Source organism: Belonocnema kinseyi, chromosome 5 (genome assembly GCF_010883055.1).
Source record: "Belonocnema kinseyi isolate 2016_QV_RU_SX_M_011 chromosome 5, B_treatae_v1, whole genome shotgun sequence".
In the NCBI taxonomy this organism is placed as follows: Eukaryota; Metazoa; Arthropoda; class Insecta; order Hymenoptera; family Cynipidae; genus Belonocnema; species Belonocnema kinseyi.
The window spans coordinates 150,690,245-150,700,353 of record NC_046661.1 but is presented as its reverse complement, the minus strand read 5'-3'; the positions used below and the strand labels follow the sequence as shown (position 1 = coordinate 150,700,353).

At 28.6% G+C, this 10,109-nt stretch overlaps 1 protein-coding gene across 3 annotated transcripts in view; it reads left to right on the top strand.

The window, feature by feature from the left end:
- The window catches only part of LOC117172501 (septin-7), a 178,067-nt gene that overhangs the window by 9,181 nt on the left and 158,777 nt on the right, over positions 1 to 10,109 (top strand). Inside the window, exon 1 of one of the 3 annotated variants that reach the window (XM_033360507.1) lies at positions 6,813 to 7,259. The exons of the other annotated variants lie outside the window; for them this stretch is intronic. The gene's annotated coding sequence lies outside the window, so the exon portion shown is untranslated. Of the gene's footprint in view, positions 1 to 6,812; positions 7,260 to 10,109 lie in introns of those variants that run through there. 3 annotated transcript variants of the gene reach the window in all.

Genomic DNA, 10,109 nt, shown 5'->3' with positions numbered 1-10,109 from the left:
TTTTCTTTTATGTTAAATAAAGAGATTCTCTGCTTTTGTACCAAAATGTTACATATTCTATTCTAGAGTTACTATTCTAGGATTGTAACTCTAGACTGTTCACCTACTTTTGTCTGGTATATTAATATTGTCTAAAAACAAGTGTTTTACTCGCTTTTATAAATATTTTTAAATATAAAATTCAAGATTAAAAAATATGATGAAGATTCAAAAATTTAAATTATTTGAAGTAATTTTGGATATCTAAACCTTTGATTTGCTGGTTGAAAATAAATTTATATTTGCTCTAAAATTAAAATAACTTTAGTCCCATTAAATGATTGATATTTTCCACATATATGGCTCGGAATCAATCCACTATTGACACTACTTGGCACTTTTTTTTATTCGAAGGGTTAGAAAAACTTTAGGGTATTTAAAAAGTTTTTGAGGCATTTTCAAAATATTTACCAATTTTCAAGGAATTTAAAATTTACTTCAATAAATTAAAGGGTCTTTTAAGAATTTAAATGAATTTAGGTTATTTTTTCGAATTAAAAGGAATTTATAAAAGCTTACAAAATTTTCAGAGGATTCCTGCAGATTTTGAAAATTTTAGAGTATTTTAAAAAACCATGACGAATTTAGAGTATTTGAGACAATTTCAAAGAATTTTTTATAGATTTTTATAATTTGAAGGTATCCCAAAGTATTAGAAAATTTTTTAGGGTATTTTTAAAACTGCCAAGGAATTTTTAAGTGATTTAAAAATGTTCAATATAGTCCTATGGATTTTAAAGATTTTAGCGTATTTTTAACACTTCCATGGAAGATTGAAAATCTTTAAAAAGTTTCAAGGGATTTGGAATATTTTAAGGTATTTTTAAAGATTCCAAGACATTTAAAGAATTTCCTAAAAATTCGGAAGATGTGGAACAATTTTATGGGACCTATAACACTTTACAATATTTCAACAAATGTCAAGTAATTTTCAATTGATTTAAATAATTTAAAGGGATGTCAACGAGTTTTAATTATTATACGGTATTTTTAAAAATAAAAGGAGTTTTTATTGATTAAAAAAATAGTAAAGGATTTCGAAAGATTTTAACGGATTTGAAAATCTTAGGGTACTTTTAATAGATTTCAATAATCTAAAGTGATTCCAAAGGATTTCCAAGATATCAGGGTATTTAAAAAAATTCCAAAGAATTTTCAAGATCTTTAAACAATTAGAAGGGATTTTATAGGATATGAAATATTTTAGGGCGTTTTGAAAGATTCCTGAATTTTTATTGATTTACCTTAAATTCTTTTGAATCATTTCTAGTTCTTATGAATATTTTGAATTCGATTAGTATCTTCTAAATGTACTGAATTCAGTGTTTTGAATAAACCATAATTTTTTATGAATTTCATCGAATTCTTCCAAATTCAGTCCAATTTTAATGAAATCAATGGCATTTAAAAAAAAATTTCCAATTCTTTCGAATTTTTCAAAATTTAACTGAATTGTTTTGAAGACTCCTGCCCGAAAGTAGTAACTCTTGGAAAATTTTTTTTTGACTTAAATAGCTTAAACATAGTTAAATAGTTTGAACAATTTTTGTTAAAACAAAAGTAATAAAAATTAAGTCAAACAATTTTTTTTCTTACAATATTTTGTTGCAATATTTGGTGTTTTGCTTGCTTAATGTAACAAAAAATACGTCAACAAAATCATACAATTATGTGGGGAAAGGAAAAATCGGAGGACTTCCTTCGGTCCACGATATTTGAGGATTCCTAAATAAGCCTGAAATTATGCATGATAAGTAAATTTGTGAAAACAATATTTGGTAAGTTTGTTTTAAGAATTTTTAAAATCTCTTTTTGTAAATTAGCTGATGCTAATTGATGTTCAGCAGGTGAGAATTAATTTAGAAGATATGTTCAGTTTTGTTGGAACAGTATGCCACCAAAATTCAAAATCTTCTAAATTAATTCTTACCTTGTCAACATCAATTAACATCATCTTCTTAACTAACTCTTCACTCAGAGAAATTTCCTTATTTGCCAGAAGGATGCTTCTTGACACACATGGAATTTGCTCTTAAATTTAAGGGTTAAACGAATTTCATTTTTCTCAAAAAGAATCTTTGTAGCTAAGATTATCCTTTTGCAACAAAAAGTCTGTTTGTATGAAAAAAGGTATTCATGTGGTTCAAAAGAAAACAGTCAAGAGAACAGTGCTTTTGTTTCAAGATAACTTTTTCTCTAAATGTTATCTGATCAACATTAATTAACCTCGGCTAATCATACTACACGGTTGGAAGAAGATACAACAATAAAAAAAACTATACAGATGAGTTCTTTCAAAGCATTTGATCCAGTGTACCTAAAAAATTCATAATCTTCTTCATTAATTCTTACCTGGTCTGCATCAATTAACATTAGTTAATTATACTAAAAATGTTGGATGGAAAAATATACAACAATGGAACGAACCAACTATACAGATGGATTCTTTCAAAGGATTTAGACAAGTGAACCAACAAAATTTAACATCTTAATTAATTCTTACCTGTCCAATGTCAATTACAATGCACTAATCATACAATAAACGTTGGTTAGAAGAAGAAACATTAGTGGAACAAACCAACTATACAGATGTGTTCTTTCAAAGGATTTAGAACAGTGTAGCAACAAAATTCAACATCTTACAAATTAATTCTTATCTGGTGAACATCTAATAACATCTAATCATACTAAAAATGTTGGTTCCAAAAAGGTAAAATAATAGAACAAACCAACTATAGAAGTGGGTTCCGCCAAAAGACTTGGATAAGAGTACGAATAAAATTTACACCTTCTAAGTAAATTCTTCCCTGGTCCATACCAATTAACATTAGCTAATTATTCTAAAAATGTGTGTAGGAAAAAGATGTAATAGTGGAACAAACCAACCATACAGGTGGGTTCTTCCAAATGATTTGGATCAGTTTACCAACAAATATCAACATGTTCTAAATTCATTCTTACCTGGTCAATTTCAATTGTAAGCAACTGATCATAGAAAAAATTTTGGTTGTAAGAAGATACATCAGGGGAACAAACCAACTGTACAGATGGATTCTTTCAAAGGATTTAGACAAGTGAAACAACAAAATTTAACATCTTAAATAATTCTAACCTGGTCAATGTCAATTAAAAGCAATTAATCATAGAACAAATGTTGTTTGCAAGAAGAAAAATGAGTTGAACAAACCAACTATAGAGATGTGTTTTTTCAAAGGGTTGGGACCAGTGTACTAACAAAAGATATCATCTCAATTAATTCTAACCTTGTCCATGTAAAATTAAATCAAATGAGTCAATCCTCGTCTGTTGCAACTCCTTCGAAACGTAAACATCTCGTCTATTGCAACTCGAGAGGGGACCCCACCAATCCACGTTCCCGGAAGGTGGTCTCACAATACAATCCCGCTTCCGCGCTGTCATTGGCTATACGGAACATGTGATCATCAGTGCACTAGCAAAATTCAAAATCTTCTAAACAAATTGTTACCTGGGCAACGCCAATTAAAATTAGCTAATCATACAACAAATATTGGTTCTAAGAAGATACATCAGTATGAAAAAACCAAATATACAGGTGGGTTCCTCCAAAGGATTTGAACTAGGGTACCAGCAAAAATCGACATCTTCTACATTATTTCTTACCTGTTCAGTATCAATTCAAATAAACTAATCATACAAAAAATATGGGTTGTACGAAGATACATCAATGGAACAAACCAACTATACAGATGTGTTCTTTCGAAGGATTTGGACCAGTATGCCATCAACATTTAATATTCTAAAGTAATTCTTACCGAATCAGTGTCAATGTACATTAGCTAATCATACAACAAATGTTGGTTTTAAGAAGATACAATAGTGGAACAAACATACAGATGGTTCTTTTAAGGATTTCAACCAGTTTACCAACAAAAATCAAAGTCTTCTAGATTAATTCATACCTGTTCAATTAAAATTAATTTTTCACGCAACAAATGTTGTTTGCAAGAAACGACATTAATGGAACAAATCAATTATACAGAATGGTTCTTTTAAAGGAGTTACACCACTCCACGAACAAAATTAAACTTTTCCTTCAAATTTAAGAAATTCAAAAATTCCCAAAAAAGAAAAAAGGAAAAAATTTTTGTTGAACAAAAATAAAAAATAAAAATGAGAAGGCAACCAACCAAATCCCCTTCCTTCTCTTTTTTATTTCTTTTGTCGTTTTGTTTTTATTATTATCAAATCACAATAAAAAATATTTGTAAAAAATAATTGTCATTTGATAATAATACAAATGAGAAGGAAGGCGATTTGGTTGGTTGTCTTCTCATTTTTCTTTCCCCCTTTTTATTTTTTTGAAAACAAAAAAAAGAACTCTTTTCTTCTTAAGGAAATTTTTTATCTTTTTTCAAATTACAATAGGATAATTTTATGGTGATTATCCAAATTTGGTCCGTGGATTCTTGTATTTTTTTTCATGAACTCTGCACATTAACTTTTTCTTTATTAACTCTAACTTTGACAATCCCAATTAAAATCAAATAATCATACAACAATTGTTGCTTGCAAGAAGATATAACAATGGAACAAAGCAAATATACGCATTGGTTTTTTTTAAGGGATTTGGTTCAGTGTACCAAAAAAATTCAACATCCTCTAAATTAGCTCTTATACGGTCGAAATCATTTAGCATCTTCTAATCATGCAACAAATGTTGGCATGAAAAGACGTTAATGAAACAAATCAATTATACAGATTGGTTCTTTCAAAGGAGTTACGCCAGTCTACCAACAAAATTAAACTTTTCCTTTAAATTTAAGAAATTTAAATTAGAATAAAATCAAATTTAATATCTTATTTAACCTCCAATAATGAATTTAATGTGCAGAATTCCTGAAAATAAAACCAAGAATCCAAAGATGAAATTTGGACAACCACTATAAAAGGTTCCTATTGTAATTTGAAAAAAAAAAACATTTTATGGTGATTGTGCAAATTTGGTCGTTGGATTGTTGTTTTTTTTGTTTTTTTAATGAACTCTACACGTTAATTTTTTCTTAGTTAACTCTAACCTTGACAATACCAATCAAAATCAACTAATCATACAAAAATGTTTGCTTTCAAGAAGATATAATAATTGAACAAACCAACTATACGCATTGGTTTTTTCAAAAGATTTGGATCAGTGTACCAAAAAAATTCAACATCCTCTAAATTAGCTCTTACCAGGTCAACACCAATTAGCGTCTTCGATTAATGATACAAATTTTACTGGGAAGAAGATACCCCAAAGGAATAAACCAACTATAGAGGTGGGTTCTTATAAAGGATTGGGACCAGTAACCCAATAAATTCGACATCTTCTTAATTAATTCTTACCAGGTAGGCATCGATTAACATTAGCTAATCGTGCAACAATTGCTGGTTGCAAGAAGATAAAACAATGGAACAAATACGCCTGGGTTTTTTCAAAGGATTTGGATCCGTCTAAACAACAAAATTGAACATCTTCTAAATTAGCTCTTACCCGGTCAAAATCAATTAAGATCTTCCAATCATAATAAAAATTTTACTTTGAAGAAGATACCCCAAAGGAATAAACCGACTATAGAGATGGGTTCTTGTAAAGGATTTGAACCAGTAAACCAAAAAATTCGACTTCTTCTTAATTAATTCTTACTAGGTCAGTATACAGTGACATTAGCTAATCATAAAACAATTGTTGTTTGCAAGAAGATGCATCAGTGGAACAAACCAACTATACTCATGGGGTTTTTCAAAGGATTTGGATCAGTCTAACCAACAAAATTGAACATCTTCTAAATTAGCTCTTACCCGGTCAAAATCAATTAAGATCTTCCAATCATAATAAAAATTTTACTTTGAAGAAGATACCCCAAAGGAATAAACCAACTATAGAGGTGGGTTCTTATACAGGATTTGGAACAGTAACCGAACAAAATGCGACATCTTCTTAATTAATTTTTCCCAATTCAGCATCAATTAACATTAGCTAATCATACAACAAATGTTGGTTGCAAGAAGATGCATCAGTGGAACAAACCAACTACAGGTGGGTTCTTACAAATGATTTCTACCAGCAAACCCTCAAAATTCGACATCTTCTAAATTATTTCTCACCTGGTCAACATTAATTTACACCAGTTAAGCATACAACATGTTTGAATAAGGATACAATAATAATACAAGGGCCCGAATTAGCACTAAATTTTGAAATAGGTCACATCTCTATACCTCAATAGTGTTGTGCCAGCTTAGAATTACCTCGCAAAACGCGCAATGAGAAGTTGTCCGCGCAAGCGAGCTGATTTTTTCCGATTTATTTTGACCAAATCGGCAAACATTCCGGTGCATTTAGAGTGCAGAGTGAAATACGAAGCAGTAGGGGGGTAAGGTCATCAGTATATGGTCTTCGTGGCGTCGCGTCGCTGGTTTAAACATTATAATTGTATTGCACTTGAGAAGTGAAACATGCCGAGGAAAATAAAAGAGACAGAGAGAGAGAGAGAGAGAAGAAAAACAGATTCAGGAGGAGGAAGAGGAAAGAAGAAAAAAAAGAGAGACGGATAAATATCTAGGTGCGCACTTCTGTTAGAGCATGAGAAGCCTTAACATTCATATATCTATATTCTATAGCCACCCACACAATCAAAGTCAAATACACAGCGATTTACTTTTGCAACTGTGTGAGAACGCATTTTACATTACAGCAAGACAGCAAAGAGTACTGAGTACCGAAGAGGCTTTAGTGCAGCTTCTGGATTCGACACGTGAACTTCGAGTCGACTCAATTTCGCGAATCGTGATCGACAACCTCCAATCACTTATCACTCAATTAATCTCGCGTCAGAAATAATCAGAAGCTACCCCTGCTCATTTTTTTCTTTTCACTGATTATTAATATTTGTAGACCGAAATTCTAAATTTGCAGCATTTTTAATATATAGTATAAATTGTTTATTTAGTCTCTGGTCTGGCTTAGCTTAATTTGTGTGAAAAAAATGAGAAAGTAACCTAGTTCAACCGAAAAAGTGACTAAAAGCTACGAATGTGTATTAATAATGTGACTAGTATTCTTTTGAATTTAGAAGAATTCGAATCATAGGACTTTGAAAGAATTCAAATGATTTGGAAATAAATCCAATGATTTCAGTAGCATTGGAGTGATCTTCGAGAAACTTAAGAGAAATGAGATGAATTCGATAAAATTCATGGTGAATTTAAAATAAAATTCTAGTGAATTAAAAAGAATTAAAAAATTGATTGAACTTTAATGGGTTCAAAATGATTTAAAAGAATTTAGGATAAATTAATAAGCATTCAGAGGGCATTCCAAATGAATTCAAATGAAACTCTACGAAATCCCTCACTTATTCTGAAAAAATTCTTTGAAATCCATGAAATATAAAATGCTGTGCAATTCTTTGAAATTTTATGATATTTTCTGAAATCCTGGAAATTTTATTGAAATATCTGGAGAACTTAAAAACCCCCTTAAAATCATTGAAACCCTCCGAAATCTGATAAAATCTTCTAAAATATTTTACAACCTTGTTAACTGCCGCATGTAAATTTTTTCAAATCCTTAGAAATCACCCCAAAATATTCCACGGCTTTTGAAATCCTTTCAAATGATTGAAATGAATAAAAAATTCTTTTGAATCTTTTTAAATTCCTCAAAATATTTTAAATCCTTTAAAATACAATTTAATTACTGTAATTTACTGACAATCTCTTGGAATATTTTAAAATGCTTAAACATTTAAAATTGTTTAAAGTGTTTTCAAGTCCTTTGAAAAATTGCTAAGCTTTTAAAAACTCTTTGGAATTTTGTTAAATACCCTCAAAAATTTCAAATCGTTCGAAAATCCTTCAAACTTTTGAAATTTCGAGAAAATTTCTGTCAATTAAATAAACAAAAACCCTCGAAAGTTTTAAATCCTTCGGAATCACTTCAAATTATTGAAAGATCTGACAAAATTCTTGGAATTTTTTAAATTCCTAATGTCTTTATAAATATTTGAAACCCTTTCCAATTATTCAGAATAATTTCCAATTCCTTGGAATGTTTAAAAATATCCTAAAATCACGAAAATGATTTAGAATCCGAAATCCCATGATATCCCTGAATTCATGTAAATAAATTATTTGAAATCTATTAAAATATTATAAAATTTCGTAAAGTTCAAATTTGGTTAAATCTCTTGAAAATGCCTTGGAATATTAAAAGTTACCCTAAAATATTTTAAAATATCCTAAAACATTTTTGAGTTGCCCAAAATTTGTAAAAATTCTCTAAAATGATTAATACTACCCTAAATCAATTTAAAATTCCTTGAAATCTTTTTTCATTCCCTAAAACCTTGTAGGTCTCATAAAATCATTCCATATTTTCGTAAATTTTAGAAAATTCTTTAAAATACTATGAAAATAATTTGAAATCTCATAAAGTTTTTCAGATGCTTGGAAATTAATTAAAAATGTTTAAAACTTTTTAATATGCCTTGTCATCTTTCAAAATACCATAAAATAGTTCAAATCCTTTCAAAACTTTTAAAATCCCTTGGAACTTTTTAAAACATTTGAAAATACCTTGGAAGTTAAAAAAAAAACCTTTAAATTGTTTAAATTCTTTAGAATACCTTTAAACTATTAAAATCGTCCAAAGTACCCGAAAATATTTTAAATCCTTTGAAACATTTTAAAGCTCTTCAAAATTCCTTGGAATTTTTTTAAATCCCTGGAAATCTTTTAAAATATCCTTAAATTATTCAAATTCTTCGAAACTTTTAAAGATCTTGCAAATTCTTGAAAAATTTTTTAAATCCCTTGAAATCTTGTTAAATTCCTTGAACCTTTTCAATGCTCTTAAAAATAACTTAGATATTTTAAAAATACCTTAAAATACTTTGAAATATAGCCTTAAATTATGGAAATCTATTAAGAATACCTTCGAATTGTTTAAAATACCCTAAAATTGATCAAATACTTTGAACCGTTTTAAAGATTTTGCAAATTCTAAGGAACTTAAAAAAATACCCTTTAAAAATGTCACATGTATTCAAGCTTTTAAATATCTTGAAAATTTTTGGATGTCTTCAAAAATACCTTAAAATTTTAAAAATCTTTTGAAACTTTTTAAGTCACTTTAAATGCCTTAGAAGTTTTTAAAATTCCTTACTTTTGAAAATCCTTTGGAGTACCTTTAAATTATGGAAATGTATTAAAAATTCATTTGATTATTTTTAAATATCCTAAATTATTCGAAATCCTTAGAAACTTTTTTAAGATCTTTAAAATTCCTTGGAATTTTCGTAAATACCCTGAAATCTTTCAAATCTGTTGGAATTCTTCAAACCTTTTTAAATCTCTTTAAAATTCCTTGGGCATTTTAAAAATATGCTAAAACTGTTTGTACACATTGAAATTTTTTAAAGCTCTTTAAACTTCCTTGTAAGTTTTAGAAATACCTTTAAATCTTAAGCATCCTTTGAAGTATTATTAAATCATGGCAATATGTTAAAAATTCCGTGGAAATTTTTAAAATGCTTTAAAATATTCCAGTCTTTGAAACTTTATAAACGTCTTAAAATATCTTTGGATTTTTTTTAATATCCTTAAAATCCTTAGGAGTCCCATCGAATTATTAAAATCTAATAAAAATTCTTTGGAATCTGAAAATTCCTTGGAATATTAAAAAAAAAACCTTAAATATTCCAAACCTTTTGAAACTTGTTTGGCATTTTTTTCAATGCCCTTCAATTTTCGAAACCTTTCAGAATCCCGTGAGACTTTATAAACCTCTTTAAAATTTCTTGGAAGTTTTAATACCCTAAAATCCTGTCGAGTCCCTTCAAATTATTGAAATCTATTAAAAATTCTTTGGAATCTTTTGAAAATTCTATGAAAAATCCCGTGGAATATTTTTAAATGCTTTGAAATATTCCAGTCTTTGAAACTTCATAAAGGTCTTAAAATATCCTTGGATTTTTTTTAATATCCTTAAAATCCTTAGGAGTCTCTTCGAATTATTAAAATCTAATAAAAATTCTTTGGAATCTCTA